A 13,454-nucleotide genomic window follows, 5' to 3' on the forward strand; every position below is an offset into this window, starting at 1 on the left:
TTCCTTTTTATGCAGTACTTTTCTGCTCTTCCCTATCACTGCAACTCTTCATGCACTAGATTTATTTACAGCACCCAGAGGAAATAGAAGTTAACAGTTATCAAAACAGACTGCAGAATGTAAATAAACAATTGTTATGCATTTGTGCTAGCTGGACTCTAAAAACTTGTGCAGAGTGGCATTGAGTATCAAAAAAAAGGTATCCTAAAAATTAAAGCAGCAATTCAGTAAACAAAATGTTGCTGTTGTTTTTATTACTCAGATAAAAATAGAGTTAGGTCATTAGTCTGAGCTTCCTAAAATTTTCAACATAGCTAGAGGTCACCTAATTAAATAAACATTTTTATTAAAAAAATATATTCTTTCTCTGCATTATTATCACTAGTAGTAAATGTAAAAAAGTACCTCTGAAGTGCTGGGGAAGTAAAACTGGCCTAGCATGAAGACTCTCAGTATTCTACACATCTGAAGAGTGGTATCTCTAAACACATGGGAAATTCTGCAATTGTTTGCACATAGCTTGTAAAAGCTTATAAACATAATAAAATTATTTCAAGTTAGATATGTAATTGGATGCAGATTATCAGTATATTATAAAGTGGGTTTTTTATTTTTAATAAAATATACAAGTACTTTTGTCAAAAGCATTGGATCTGTCTTACATGGATAACAAAGAAGCAGAACAGTATTAGCTACCAAGCACAGATAATCAGTCCCTCCTCACTTTTATTATTAACAACAGAAAGGAAAGTCTCTTTTTTTTGCTAGCAAGTTTTGTGCCAAAAATTAATATACCATTTGCTGCTGACAATCTGCCAGACTAATGATGTTTTTCTTCACTCAAGAGGGTTCAGAAACTACTACTCACTTTCCAGTCAGCATTCATCACAGATTCCCAAATACAGTCCTCCCATGAAAAGAAAAACAAGACAGCTCTTCTACAGACACACACACACCTCTTCACACTTAAGTCATTACTACAAATAAATAATTTAAAACACTTCAGCAGCAGTAGACAAGTGTTCTTCACCTCCTGCTATTGTGGCTCAATCCTACATCATGGTGTACATGATACTTTCACTTAAACCTGGCATAAGACAGAATAAAATCATAAATTCATTTAGGTTGGAAAAGACCTTAGAGGGTGAGTCCTTTAACCCAGTGCTGCCAAGCTCAGCACTAAACCATGGCCCCGAGTGCCACATCTGCACATCTTTTAAATACGTCTGGGGATAGTGAGTGCACCACTTCCCTGGGCAGCACATTTCAATGCTAGATAATGCTCTTGGTGAAGAAATTTTTCCTAATATCCAATCTAAATCTCCCCTGGTGCAGCTGAGGCAGTTTCCTCTCATCCTATTACTTGGTACTTGGGAAAAGGCTGACCTTCACCTGGCTATAACCTGCTTTCAGGTTGTTGTAAAGCTCCACTACTGTAAAATTGTAAAGCTAGTTGTGGATGCCCCATCCCTGGAAGTTTTCAAGGCCAGGTTATACGGGGCATGGAGCAACCTGGGATAGTGGAAGGTGTCCCTTCCCATGGCAGGGGAGTGGAACTGGGTGATCTTTAAGGTCTCTTCCCACCCAAATAATTTTATGATTCTACATTTCAAATTTTATTTCCTACTATGTTTGGACTCATTTTTGGGGATTCAGTCTTTTCCATCTCCATTAATCAGTACCAGGACACCACTGTGTCTGCTCACATTCTGATGCTGCCATTACATGTGCCCATGTGGACGGCACACACACATATGCACTGTCTCTCTTTCACTGCTGTCTATACACCAAGTACTAACTCTTCTTTGTTTAGAGGATCCCTGGTTATGACTTGGACAATCCTCCTTAAATATCTTGTGTCTGCATCCTTAGCAGGGCATACAGATAACCAAATAGTAAATTCAGAAAATCCTTCCCTCTATCAGCTGAAACAAAGTAAGACACCCAGCACTAAAGGTCAGAAATACAAATACTGCAAGCCTACATTATTTTCATACCCCAATATACAATGTGTGTGGTGGTGTGAAAATCCCAAAGGCCTTGCCTTCCTCAGCAACACCTATTTAAGTCAAAAAGGGAACTGAAAAAAAAACAACCACAAAAAAACCCCAAACACAAAATAACCATCCCAACACCAGCAAAGAGTAAATAATACCAGCCAGCTATAAGCACCAAAATGTAGAGGACCCAAAGTAGGCCTCCAGTCCCATGATTTCTCCCAGGCCAGCCCCCACACTTCCCTGTGTGCCTCCAGCCCCCCACTGCCCAGCCCTTGGCACAGCAGTCCCCTCCTTTACTGCACCTCATCTGTGACTAATGGTTTCCTTCCCTCCACAGTTGTCACCAGAGTCCTTCCTTCTGGAGGTTCTGTTTTACAGAATATTATACATAGTAAAGCATGAGTTATTTCTAGCACACACCCTCAGGACAGGACTTCACAGGTACTGTAAGCAACACTGGCCTATGCCTCCAAAAACTGGCAGTGTAAAAAGACAAGACACTTAACGGGTAAGACTCACATATGGTTAACACACAGGTCCTTAAATTCTTTGGGGGTTGGGAGGGAAATAATGGGGCATCTGGGGAGAAGCACTAACCCAAGAGTAGTAAACTTAGTGATACACTGTATGAAGAAAAGAAAAAAAAAAGTAAAAAAACCCAGGAACACTGAAAGGTAGATGAAGTGGAAAAAAGTACAGGCAAAAGGACCAAAGTACTCTTCAAAACCAGAAAAGGAATTTGAGACGTGAAGCCAAGCAGGAAGGGGATTCAGTGCCCAATGAAATTTTTAAATAACATTTTGTGTGCTTCTTTCTGCCATGTCAACTTTGTACTTAGCTTTTTGAGTTTCTACTGGAAACATTGACCTTTATTCACCCGGTTCTCCCCTGGAGCTGTGTCTGTACCAATGGTTTGTAATACACCAACTATAGCCCAACCTGCAGCCTTCTGGAGGACATAATACTAAATAGCAATGCTCACACCACTGACTGAAAACCATCCTTCTGCAGTACTCAAAAGCAGGTTTTTTGGCTGTTATTTGTAGTGACACAAATGTAATCAGTTTTTTAAATCACGTACGCTTCATATTCTTCTGTTATGAACATTCTATACTCATAAACATCAAATTATTAACTGAAAATAACAGCATATTTCAAAATGTTACCTTTCCTTGTTAAAAAATAAAATGATGCAACAATATCAAAATTAATCTCTCAAGCACCTTATTTACCAAAGATAAAAAAGGTATTACTCAAGAGCTGGCTCCCGTAAGAACCTCAAGCACTGAAAAATGTTGCCAGTTATTCTGTTTTCTAGAGACTTTGTACAATGTTCTCCAAACCACCTACCTACTCTGGTTTTTAAACTGCTTCTAGTACTCTGTAGCTGCATACAAGCACTGGTCTTCCACATTAAATCTGTCACAAAACCACTTGAAAGCAGGACTCTGAGCCTCTTACAATGTCAGGTTAATGGTAAAGAATACCAGCTACTGCACAGTCCACATAACAGCTTTCACAAGCAACTGGCTATTCTTACGCTTATTTTTAAATTATTTCATTGCCCTGTCAAGATACTTTCTGTGCACACAAAGGACTTTCAGAAACACTAAGAATTAGCAAACACTTCATAGCAACACTGTACCATAAAACTAAATGCACAGCAATATTCTTATGAATTCTTATTAACAGACAACATTCACCACAGAACCTCACATGACTTCCACAAAACTGTTTATCTACCTCTGCCAGCCACATGAGCTCTTGCCCACACGCTGCCAGCTGATGCCAACTCAAAACTTACATCCTCTAATTAATCTTTGAATTCTCTCATGGAGTTTTTTTTTTAATCCAGTGGATATATGGTGCCTGGGGGCAAGGAGAGGGCAGGAATGACCTAAAGTGAGAGCAAACAGTGCAAGCTCCTAAGGGACTACACATTACTTAAAACTGTCCATTGGTTCCAAATTAATGCCTCTGCTTTCTGCTTTGCATACAAGAAATATGGGGGGGGAAAGCTGCAGAAGAGCACTGTGAAAAGAAATTTTAAATCAACCTAAACCTTTAGTGGCCCCCAAAAGGGAACCCAAAAAGACAACGAGAACACACTGCTTACCTGTGTCTCATAAAAAGAAATTAGAAATCACAGTGCCGTCACTGTTCCCCTCTTACAAGTAAACTCATGCAAAGACAAAACATAACATCACATACCAGCACAAAAATTAAGCCCACCAACACAGACTTTATTCCCAATCATCATCGTTTCTGGAAAAGCAGGAACAAAAATTGTATTTATACAGCCAGTAGTAAAGTACTAAAAGATCATTTATCAACCTAATATGGGAAGTAAAACTGTTCAGCATTACAGCAACACATAAAGCTGAGCTACACAAGCATAAAACTAGACATCAATACCTCTTATGGAGATGCTTTAGGATATTTTGACGCTGCTATTTTGATGAATTCACAAAGCTATTCTAAAAAATCAGAGTAACTACAGCAAATAAAAGCAAGATATTCTAGAAACAGAAAAGCACCCTTTACAATTCAATTTCATAGCAAAAATTCAATGCAACACTACTTATAAAAAATACACAAGTTTAACAATCTTGAAAAATACAAAAGTAAGCTGCAAGTAGCAAATTTACATACTTTGTGTCAGGAGGAAGTTACAGTACTCCTAATTCTTATGCTCTTTTAAAAGTAAATACTAAACATACTTCTATATACGTAGATGTAGCTCCAAAGACACAAAATTACTCCTGATTCACAATTTTAAATCAAGAGCATCTAAGGTAAGAAATAGATACAGCTGCCCTCCTCCCTTTTTAATGAACTGAAAAAGGTTTGGCCAACAGCCAAAGCTGGGAAGTAGCAAAGGTAGCCCAGGACAGCCTGGATCCTCGATGTGTGTACAACCAGTTTTCTGAAAGGCTGTGCCCTGTAGCAGGATAGCAATTAACCCCTGGCTACCTAAAAGAAGACAAAAATCAAACCAAGTAACAATGCACACACACACACAATTTATCAGTGGGGAAGTAGAACTGCCCCATCCCACTTCTCAAAGGAAGTTGGTTTTGACACCTCGGTGTTACTCTGTGTTTCTTTAATCTTCTGAAGCCAGTATGTAAATTCAATTATGTTGGTACCTACATATCCACAAGCATTTGCACATGAGGGCCTCCTCTGCAGCTCCTAATGTATGTAAATGAAACCGCATTCCTGAATTTATTTCCACCAAAGGCTGAGATAAATAGATTTCCCCATGTAAATCTGATAGACTAAAACAGATTGACCAATGTCGCTTACAAAGTACCTGATACTTCAGGTACTATCCAGATACATACAACCTTCACCTTGACAGTTCTCTGAATTGTGATTATTTCAAAGGTTACCTGCTGTTAATTCTGGATTGTAAGTACACACCTTACCAACCCAAAGCAAAACTGCTTGCTTACTAGTTACTACTAAAATTAATTACAAAAAAAACCAGGTTAAATTTCTAACACAAGATGATCTTTGCCCCCAGATCTGATTTAGTTATCAAAACAAATCACACAAACTTTCCCAGGTGAGTGACTGTAAGAATTTGCAGCACTGCCACAAAACAAATTGGTTTATGCACTCAGGCATTAATACTGAATTCCTGGCCTCCATGATTCAAAGTCCTCATACTTTGAGGCAAACGATTTGAGATGTAGTGTGTAACACCATGTGTGTCAGCCTAAGGGTATTGGTTTGAGGAAATCATACAATTACTAAAAAAAGCCAAAAACAAAAAACCCCACCAAAATAAACAGGCAAGCTTTTCTACACAACTGTGTAAATAATGCTTATTTCAGATTTTTCTGTCCTGGACTGCTTCCACAGAAACTGCCAGTTGGAAAAGAGGGTGAACTTAGTGGTCTGCTGCTCCCAAGAGTGGCAAGTCAGAAAGTCCACCTAAACCAAAGCAGCCCTGTGGCCTTTAAATAAATAGAGTGCCACATTCTACAGCCCAACAACCCCTATACTTATTTTCAGGTGAGTTAACTGATGGCAACTTGTAAAGAACCAAGGGCAACACTTCCATGTCTATCTTTAGATCTGTGAAAAAGCACTTAAACTACTTGAACTGTGTGCCCTGGTCACTGAAACACAACAGCAGCTAAAACACCAACCTGCATTTCCACCCAACTTCTAAATAACGACATTCTTTCCTCTGCACCCTTCTCATATATATAGCATTCTAACAGCTTGAATTTCTACTGGATTTTGGGTTTAAATTATTTGCAAAATAGAGCATATAAAGACATAAGCAAACTTTAAAATGAAAGGAGTAGTGGAACAGGACACGTTCTCTCTTCACTACATCACAAAAATCAAAGAAAGGTTTTTTTTTTTTTTTTTAAGAAGGCTTTCCCACACTAGAATTTGGAGTTCTGCCAAAAGTCCATAGACAATTGGAGAACCAGTGAATTCATAACATCAGATATTCCAAGGAAGTGAAACCTGGCTTAACAGAAGTGATTTTTACTCAAGAAAAATAGATACTTAAATAGACAAACAACAAAAATATTTTAAGACCGCGTATGGAGAAGGTCTCTTTTATTAAAAAAAAAAAAAAGCCAACAAAAACAACCACGCAAAAAAACCAAAAAAAAAACCAAACCCAAAATATTTAATCAATGTCAAAAACCCCACTTAAGCATGTTTCCAAGGCAATCCACATCAAAACATTCCTGATGTTACCAATATCCCTGATATTCTTTTAAAAAAGGCCAGTAAACCAGTTACCAAAGAATTTTTGTTCAGTAATCCCTTCCTGAATGCCCATTCTCCTGAAAAGCACTGCTTGATGGCATGAAATTCCCAAGGCCTGGAAAACCACCATCAGTCTGAACTGAAGCTTCTAGATCAAAGTTTCCAAGTGACCTGGTGATTGATTCCCCAGCCACCTTAATGCGTTCCACTAGACTTCACAAACCTTTGCCAAGCATATGGGTGTTCAATATTCCTTTATATGCAATTTTCCTAAAAGCAAGCATGTTATAAAGTTTTACTCCACCTCTTAATTAATCTTTGAAGGCATACAGCTGTGGGAGTCTCAGCTAATACTGCAAAACACAGGCCAATCAAATTTCTCCAACATCCTTCATGCATTCATCTCACTTCAAACCCTGAACTATGGTCCTAAAAACATAAATAATATGTTGCTGGGGTTTCTAGTAATTCCCAGCTTCAGGAACTTCCTAAGCCTAAATGAAGTTCAATATCAATAGAATAATGGCAGCACGGACTTAGTACATAACATTTACAGTTATGGCTACAGTTGTCAATTCCAAATGAACAAAATTTGTCAGTGTATCTAGCAACAAGAAAAGACTGTAAGTGCATAAAGTTCTGGGGAAAAAAAACCAAACCAAAACAAACAAAAAAAACCCCTACACTCCAATAAAAACTAAGCTTTCCAGATTTTGGAAAGTGTCCAGCATGAGTCTAAGCACACATGTGTTGGAGCTAGACAAACCAGCGAATCTGGCATGAAAGGTTTCCGTTTCTCTTTCAGGAACTCTTTGGGACTAATGAAGATTTATTTCCCCCTTCCACAGAAGCAGCTCCTCGTCTATGGAAGTTCACTTGTCTGTTACGAGAGCACACGATGACAGACAGCGGAGCCAAAGCCATCGTTCTGTGCGCCGCCCGCGCCGCGCTGCACAGCGCGCGAGCAGCTGACTGGAAACACATTTCCGAAATACTGCTTTGTCATACAAATTCCTGCGGTTCCGAAGGAAAACAACGCCCAGAAAGCCAGCTGAAAACAACCAGGAGTATCCAGTAATTGAAACGCCACTTAAAATTCACAGAGGAATCACCAAGAGTTCTCAGCTGGGGGGGGAAAAAAAAAATAGAAAAAAAACCACCAGGCACAGCGCAAAGCTTGTCCGGCGAACGCTCGCGGGGGAGCAGGCGCCGCGCACCCAGGGACGGTCCAGCCCCTCCGGAGTGCCGCCGAGCCCCCGGGCAGCGGAAGGGGCCGGGGCTGTGCCGCTCGCCCCGCGCTGCCCCGCGGCGGGAGGGGTCGCCCGGGCTGGACGGGCCGCCGCGGGCCCCAGACCGGGACGGAGCGGAGCGCGCCGGGCACTTGTTGCGGGGCCGTTCCCGCCGCGGTCGCGCACAAAGGCGCCCGCCCGCCCCACTGAGCTGAGCCGAGCCCTGCCGGCCGCCGCCCGCCCCGGGCCCCTTTCCGCTGCCAAACGGCCGCGTCCCGCCGAAACCTTCCCCCGCGCGGGGAGGGGGCAGAGCCGCCCGCGCGGTTGAACAACTGCCGTGTCGCAACCGGAGCGGTGCCCTCTTCTGCGCAGCTCGGCGCCGCGGGGCGGGGAAGCAGCGAGGTGGCGGCCGAGAGGAGGCACCGCCGCAGCCCACACCGACACGAAGCGGGTGCCCGCCGCTCCGTCCCGTCCCGCTCGGAGCGGAGCCCGGGCACAGCCAGCCCCGCACTCCCCGCACGCTCACCTGCCCGGGCAGCGGCCGCCGCCGTGTCCCGCGCCTCCCCAGCCAGCGCGGCGGCGCTGGCGCCAGCGGGGAGCCCTCCCTCGGCCGCCACCGGCACCGGCCGCTGCGCTCCGCCGGGGTTACCAAGGCGATGGCTTCACCCTCGGGCCGGCACCGCCAACCCGGGCAAGGCTTTCGCTATCAAACCGCGGGTGGCGGCCAATGGCGCGGCGCGTCCCGCCCCTCCGGGCGCTCCCCTTCCCCGGGAGGGACGGAGTTGGCCGCGCCTCTGACCGGCGCTGGCGGCGAGGAGGGTGGGGGTCGCCTTTTCCCCCGCGCCGTCGCGGGCCGGGCCGCGGAGCCTCTGGCGAGACCTCCCTTGGCGCTCCAGCAGCGCTCGGCGGCCGCCGCCCGGCCCCGCGGACAGACGCGCAGTTCCACTTTCCCCCTTGTCTGGCGCTCCCCGGGCGCGTCTCGCACTCGTAGCGCCCCGGAAAGCCGCTACCGCACCCCCGGCCAGCCCTTCCCGCGGCCGGGCTCGGACTGCCGGCAAGGGCAGCAGCCCATTGGCACGCTGGAAAGGCTCTTCCTAGAGCAGCTTTCCCGAAGCGCCTTTCGGAAATCGTTATAGAAGCTTATTGCCTTGCCAAGGATTTCAGTGATACATCCTCATTTCAAGAGTCTTGGTGCTGAGCTGTAAGGAATAATTGCATGGAAACTAGTACCTATAAAATGGGGTTTTCTGAGGCTTAAAAGAAGCAATCAAAGAAAGGCAAAGTAGATGTAACCGGTAATGAAACAACTTTTGCATGCAGCGGGCCCGTCCCCACCCACTGAAATCAGCAGCAACATTCCTGCCGCCTTTAATGAACATAGGGCGAGGCGTAGCACATCCTTGTCCACAAAGAGTATGATCATATTATGCATATTTTAACATCCCTATGCTAATAATCATGCTGTACCATTAGGCTTGTCTATTTTAGTCTGTTCATTTTTCCAGTTATTCCAGTTTTGAAAATAGATGGATGGATTTACTTCCTCAACTTCACTTACCAATTCTCAAGGCACTAAAAATCCATTAAATTTGGATTAGAAAATATCTAGGAAACGCTTTGTTGTTTTTTCCAAACCACCCAACCAACCACAACATGGATTAACTGGAAATCTATGGGAAGGACAATGATCTCCCCTATTACTTCAGCAAATGGGATTTTTGCATGTATGGTGATCATGCAATGCTACCTCTAGGCAAATCTCAGTGGAAGGGCAGAAGTTAATGAGAAATCTTGCCTACCGTGTGTCAGTTGCTTTCACAGCCTGTCTGTTGTATGTATCAATTAACAACTCCCTTTCCTGCTTTTAACCAATTCCTTAAGTCTGCTCAGTACCACAGGCATTGCTCCTGAACATCATGCTACTTCTTCACACCACAGAGTATAGTAACAACACTTGACTTCCCTTCTTCCTGGAAGAAAAAAAAAAAAAAAGCCAGTAGATTTCAAACGAAACTGAAAATTTATCAGGCAAATACAAATGGATCCTGTTCTACATAAGAAGATTTAGTTCAGCATGTTGCGCCACTTGTTTCTTCTGTTTCAAGTTTACATTACAACCGAAACATATTTCTGAAGAAATAAGGTATTAATGAAATCCAGTAGTGTAAAAAGTCCCAGATATGCAGTTTTTCAAATCATTCTGATACTTGTGGTTTTGACGTTAAATATTCCAGATAGTCTTGGCTTAGATACTGAAACCTTGGCTCAGTAGCTGGCCTCACTGATGACAAATGGGTTTGTGACAGGAAAGGCCTGATAATGTTTTTTTAAAAAGAGCTATTTACTCTGGATCTTGCAACATTAGGTGATTTTTCTGCAGGATCCAGTGCAGTCTTTGCAAAGCATAAGCCAAGTATGATGTGTGTGACTTAACTGGACTGATCAAAGGGCTACAATCCAGAGGATTAAAAATCTGTTAACTGTACTGCCATCTTTTCAACTGAATAATGATGTCTTGAAGTGTCTATCATGCATAAAGCCCCAAGCACTTTAAAACTGTCTTGTATAGCCAATTTCTATGTCTGTGAATCGACTTCAATAAAACCTGACCACACCGAGTTTTTCTCCAGGATTGTAATCCCCAATTTCCACTTTCCATTTTCTGTTTTATGGCTCCAAATACAATATCAGTATAGAGCAGGAGAAATAAAGAGATCTTAATCAGTAGTTATTAACATATTTCAGATTATAGTTGATCAACTTGCATGATATTCATGTTCTTGTCACACATGGAGTTGTTACAGACAGTGTGTGCGATATGGATAAGGAACTTGCCTTGAAATATCCTAAAGAAACATTTTTATACCCTATGTGGCATGGAAAAAAACCCACCAGACTTTAAATATAATTTTAATTTTCAATTTCCTTATCTTTATCTTTTTCCTTATCTTCCCACCCCCCTTCACAAACAACAAATGTTCTATTATTCTGCCCCCCAGGCTATTGTTACATGTGTTCTCAGAATAACAAAAGGGTTTTGTCTAAAAGGACTGTATCTCAGTCATGTCTTTGCATATGAAACAGCTGTACACCTAGGGCACATTCTTGGTTGCTTGAAAATGTGAAATGTGTCATTTTCAGTATTTTGGGTTTACACTACTTGAATCCTGTGTCCCTGCAATGATCAAAAGAAAGGAACTAAGTTGTCTCTGCAAACACCACAGAACCCTGGCAGCAGACCCAGACATTAAAAAAAGGCAAGTGGAAATGCCATGTTAAGGATGTTTGGCCTGAAGCAGAAAAAGCTGTTCTGAAAAAAACTGAAGTTATTAAATCTAAAGGACAATGATCCAGAACACAGCAAAATACTGGGCAGGAGATGCTTAGCAAGAATTCATTAAAAAATTTAAACACTTATAGCAACTTGCTACTGTCTGATACTGTGATACAATGGCAATATCTACAAACCAAATGAGCTTTGGGTAGTTAATGCACAGGAAAGTTTTCTGGTGAATACAGAATGACAGGAGAATTTCTCATCAGTAATTCTTTTATTTAAAAAAAAAGAAGTTATATTCAAAACTATGTGAGCAATAGCAGAGAGAATAATGGTCACTTCACACTGCATGGGCATCCCTTTGTCAGCTTGCTGCCTACTGCTATCCAATAAAAGGCTTCAGAACATCTTGTGTATGACAAATAACATGTCACTCTCCTCAGCAGTCACTAGAGGAAAGCCAGTTTTCTTTATAACATTCAAAAAATAGCTTATCTGTTAACAAAACTTTCATCTCCACTTTGAAGTCCCTCCTTCATCTATACTAGAAAAAATGTCCCCTATTGCCTAAAGTAGCAGGTTGTTACCATTTGGAAGACAGAGTCATTAGTCACTGAAATTAAGAAGTGTTAAACAAGTGAATAATATTGGTTGTGACTATTTCAAACCACGTGTTTAGTACAATAAATCACAAGAATCAGGTTTAACTGTCAAAGTTTATATTTAATCTCCTGTAGGGGAAATACTAAGAGATTCCCAATACATGATTTCATGCCCTAGGTTAAAGTACTGCAGCACATATAAATGATATGACAGAGAAGATAAGGTATGTGGGTAGCATGGTCCTGTAACAGCTTCAGCTGATAAATAAAAGCTGGCATGCTGGCCTGGACCTCCCCCATCTCTGCAGTTGTTAGACAGCCCAGTCTGTGAATCCAAGCTGGCCATTGCCACCAGGGCCTCTCAGGGTGCATCAAGATGTGCTAATGGCACAGTGAAGGACTCGGTACGACACACCACCTCAATGTTGTGAGCAGGACATTCCCCCAGAGGTGCTCTGGACAGTGCTTTGGTCCCTGTGCCTGTGTTTGCACCAGCATGGGTGTCTATAATAAGCTTCCCTTTGTGTCTCACACTGACTCCGGGGAAGGGGGAGGCAGCAGCAGCAAATGGCTTGAGTGACGTTCAGTACCAGACTGCAAATGCAGATGTCAGACAAAACGGATGCTGAGTTTGGCTAATGAAGCAACAGCCTGCAGCAAGAACAAGCAGCTTTAAACAGTGCTTTACTAAACCAAGTTATTTAACATGAGTAAAATTCAGTAGGAAAGTTTTCTGAGAACCTCGAGCATATGTACAGGAACTAGAGAGGCAAACCCCTCTGACAGCTGCAGTAGCCCCTCAAATAGCCAGCAGCACTAATACCCAAATGGGGACCAGCCTGGAACTTCACTGTTCTGTTCCCCCTACTGAATTCCATGTCTGAGGCCTCTCATTTTAAAATTTCAAGCCTACTTAAATGACACAGAGCCATTTGAAATAGAGGGCCTCTTTCTCAACCTCCCTGACCTCCCTGGCTGCTGTACCACGCCAGAATCACCAGCACGTCAGCTGATGCACCCATCAGGGCAGACACAGCCCTGCTGTAAACTGGTGGACTCAGCTCTTTCTCCTTTTCCCCTCTCAGACAAGCTGTGAGCTGGTGTGCAGCAGCAGGTCCAAGCTGGAGGGAGACCTTACCCCACCAAAGCTCTCCTGGAGCCCTGGCTGTGCTGGTGATCCCATAGAGCACAACTACTTCCCTTGGGCTCTCTAAACCTGGGCTCTGGACTGGAGAACTGGACAGTCCCTTTGCACTGAGGCTGCAGCTCTGCCAGGAGGAGTTGGAAGCTGATCCCCCTATCCCACCATGTAAATCCACAGCCAGAAGGCACATTGTCGCATTGCTTCCAAAGCACAGAAACTCCATGGGCAGGAGCTCTTAGGCAGGCACTTCTAAATGGTGGCATTTTGATCAATTTATGCAAATTCTATTGTAATAAAGCAGCAATTTTTTAATAGCACTAATCTGTAGAGAAACTGACTGAAAATACTTATTGTCACTAATTCCATAGTATAGCCAGTGTATATTTTTCTGCATCTGTTCTGGTTTCTGGGTATGGTCACACTTTACAAGACAGCTTTTTCATGAGGTATGTAGACCTC

The 13,454-nt window shown here is 42.9% G+C and overlaps 1 protein-coding gene across 8 annotated transcripts in view; it reads right to left on the minus strand.

Moving 5' to 3' along the window:
* The window catches only part of PIK3CB (phosphatidylinositol-4,5-bisphosphate 3-kinase catalytic subunit beta), a 99,573-nt gene that overhangs the window by 59,857 nt on the left and 26,262 nt on the right, over positions 1–13,454 (minus strand). For 2 of the 8 annotated variants that reach the window (XM_048314032.1, XM_048314026.1), the window contains exon 1: positions 9,772–9,942. The exons of 4 other annotated variants lie outside the window; for them this stretch is intronic. The gene's annotated coding sequence lies outside the window, so the exon portion shown is untranslated. Of the gene's footprint in view, positions 1–8,498; positions 8,604–9,771; positions 9,943–13,454 lie in introns of those variants that run through there. 2 more of the 8 variants (XM_048314034.1, XM_048314031.1) reach the window with 2 other exon arrangements.

The sequence above is a fragment of the Corvus hawaiiensis genome, chromosome 10 (genome assembly GCF_020740725.1).
Source record: "Corvus hawaiiensis isolate bCorHaw1 chromosome 10, bCorHaw1.pri.cur, whole genome shotgun sequence".
Classification (NCBI taxonomy): Eukaryota; Metazoa; Chordata; class Aves; order Passeriformes; family Corvidae; genus Corvus; species Corvus hawaiiensis.